Source organism: Oryza sativa, chromosome 4, assembly GCF_034140825.1.
Source record: "Oryza sativa Japonica Group chromosome 4, ASM3414082v1".
NCBI lineage: Eukaryota > Viridiplantae > Streptophyta > Magnoliopsida > Poales > Poaceae > Oryza > Oryza sativa.
Window position 1 is genome coordinate 1,317,879 of NC_089038.1, and position 3,206 is coordinate 1,321,084.

Consider the following 3,206-nt stretch of genomic DNA (forward strand, 5'->3'; position numbering starts at 1 on the left):
ACTAATACATACACTATGTAGGAATACAAACAAATTATTAAAAAAGGGAATACCAATAAGGGCTTAAGTAACAAGTTTAAGAAAAATGGACTATTAAACATGTACAATCAAAATGGTAAATTGTTCATGTCATAACCTAAGCCTAACATGAACTATATGTTGTAGAGGACAAAATTAATTAGTGGGGTGGTATAAAGGCTAATCACTGCACAAAGGACTCTGCAAAGACTCAAAGAGCATATTTTGCTAGAATCTAGGGCAATCTCGATGAAGATTTGCTGCAGTGCAGCAGTGAGTACCTATATCTGAGTGTGAACATAAAGCAGCTACTACCTATTCGCAAGCAGGTATAATGATGAACAGTGACACCAAAAGAATAGTTTTTTTTTGGCACAGAAATTCAAGGATTAAATTCCCTTGTATATTTTCTTTATATTGATGTTTTACCTTCCTGCACTTATTTTTCTAGAGAACAGGCCGCAAGAGCCCGGCTTTTACTGAAAGCCTCAAGGTTCTCCGTGTTTTCCTCACAATTTATCTCTTTACAAATCTAATTAACTACAATGAAGAAACCCTGTCCATACATCTAGATGTATCGAAGGGCGCCCTTATATATCCAGAGCTGGAATTTAATCATTATATGTAAAGCGTGTGCCTTATGACAGAAGGCATAGACGTAAATCGCTTTCATTATCTTAAAAACTGCCCTTATATGGCGCAGGGTTTGAAATTTCAGTTCGAAATTTTGGACCCCACCAGCAAGCACAAATATCCCTAAAAATTTTCAGATTTTTTCAAATATTTGTGAATTTGGTCAAAATTTATTCAAATTCAGTCAAAATATGTTAACATTTCAAATAATTGTGGTCAAGAACTATGAAATTCATGAAAATTTCCAAATTTCGGTGGTCACTGAAATTGCAAACCCTGATATGGCGTCAACATGCACAGTTAGCAACTGATAATGAATAATTACTCCACTAGTGATGATAGTATAGGTACATACATTCAGTGGAAAAGGTGCCTAAATAGCCAAGAGGTAGAAATGTAACCCAACAAGGATATAACCATCCTAGAGTGACATCTAAGTATTAATATTACAGCACATTTTCATAGGAATGGATCACCACCCTACTATCACACATTTTATCCACACAGGGAGCTATAGGCCTATAGCTAGAGAATATGCCAGTGTGAGGATCATGATCATGCTGGCCATGTTGTGCTGGCTTGTATATATATACCTCTCCTTGGACCTGATTTATGTCAACTTCAACCTTTAGCTTTTCCTCCATGTTTTTGCCTTTCATTAAAGGGAACAGGTGGATGGCTAGCCACTTACCTACTACATGAGGAGAGGTCATTGCAAGCCAACAACAAAAATAAGCTGGATATTATGGTGACATATATCTGTGGACCAATATGTTAATTAGTGCTACACAGTCTATTTTGTGATGCTTTTCTCAAAAAATGAAAACCTGAGTGATTACGGCCGCATCTCCAAAATAAAAGAAAATGTTTTTATGGACTAAATCAGCTTTCAGTTAGATTTGAGAAGAGGATCAATTGTTTATTCAATCATGGATGCAGAATCTCTAATACTCCCTCCATTTTATTTGTAGATGTTGTTTCACTACACTGGTCAAGGTCACCTGTGACGGGCCCAAACCCTCACCTTTGACGGTTTTGGGCTTGGTCAGTGATCAGTGGTCACTGGTAAGTCCAGTCACCTTTGACGGGTGGCCGGCCGTCAGTGGTGACATCCACCTCTGACGGGCAAGTTAATAGAAGGCCGTCAGAGGTGTTGGTCTAAGCTAGACTAGGGCTTGTTAGGACCCGTCACAGGTGTCTCATCTCTGACGAGCCCCTAAATAAAGGCCCGTCAGAGGTGATGATCTCCAGTATATAGTAGCCGTCACAGGGTGACCCACCTGTGACGGGCCCGAAAGTAAAAGCCCGTCACAGGTGGGTCACCTGTGACGGTCCGACGTTTGCGAGTCCGTCACAGGTGAAGTTACCTGTGACGGATGTTTCTTCCGAACCGTCACTGATGAGTTAATTCCAGAAAAAAAATAAATGCTAAATATTGGCTAGCCTCAGGAATTGCTAGCCATGCCCTCTGAAACACAGAAACATCACAGGTGCCAGTCACCCCCCCTCCATATCACATATTCCCCAACTGCCCAACATCACAGATGCATCACATATCACAGATCCATCACAAAGCAACAATTTACAACATCACATATGCAACAATTTAATTTATTATAGCACACAATTCATACCCCATGAAAGTCCTCAAATGATTACCAAAATTTCTTGTATTCTGTTCGTTGTGAACCTCCACAACCTGTCAATAAGGGAAAAAAAAAGGAGAAAACAGATGAATAGTACAACATAAATCGTAGTTGATCAAATGTGATGACAATTTAGTAAAGTACCATAAATATTGCACATATGAAAGTAAATTACATTGCACTCTATAAAAACATAATTTTTTACATCGCCAGAAATTATAAAAACATCTTTTTTACATCACAATAAATTATCTAGCCAAGTTCATGAGTCTATTTGGCATGAAAACGTCCTTTCTTGTTCATTATTTCTGCAAGAATAAAGGCGCACAATTCGCCTCTGATAGCGGGGGGGTTGATGGGTGAGATCTTGAAGCCAGCTCTACCTTTCTGTTTAATAAATAAGAGGTTAATTAGCACGTGTTGAATAGCAATGTAGATATTGAAATGAGCTTATTCGCCATTAGCAACAACCTCAGGGTCGAAATCTTTCACCTCTCTTAGAAGTGTTGACATGTTGTGGCACACGTGGAAACCACATTGGTCTCCGATCTGTTGTGCGCATGCAAACTTGGTGTCATGATAAAGTTCATTCTTGCCCTCCTTGTGCCTACCACCCTTTTCCACATATGGACCCCAAGCCATATTTAAGGCCTTGGTGATTTCACTGAAATCATAATCTTTGGACTTATTGGAGTTAAGGTAGGTAACCCTACTCCACTTAGGTACGATGACTAGGAGAATCCAATGTCGCCTGCGCAGTGGTTATGTAGCGTTAGTACTAAGAACCTTAACTTCAAAAACAATATACACGAAGGGTATTGTCCTCTTACTCTTGGTTGTGTGCGCACATGATGTACTCCTTGTCTTGATGGGCCCATAAACACCGGTTGACATAGTCAACCACCTCAG

General features: G+C 39.5%; 1 long non-coding RNA gene across 1 annotated transcript; it reads right to left on the minus strand.

Moving 5' to 3' along the window:
* Positions 1-2,449: 2,449 nt before the first annotated feature.
* LOC136355977 (uncharacterized) lies at positions 2,450-3,206 on the minus strand. Its single transcript, XR_010740589.1, has 3 exons — positions 3,128-3,206; positions 2,769-3,048; positions 2,450-2,684 (listed from the first exon to the last, which is right to left on the minus strand). It is a non-coding gene; the product is annotated as an uncharacterized lncRNA (long non-coding RNA).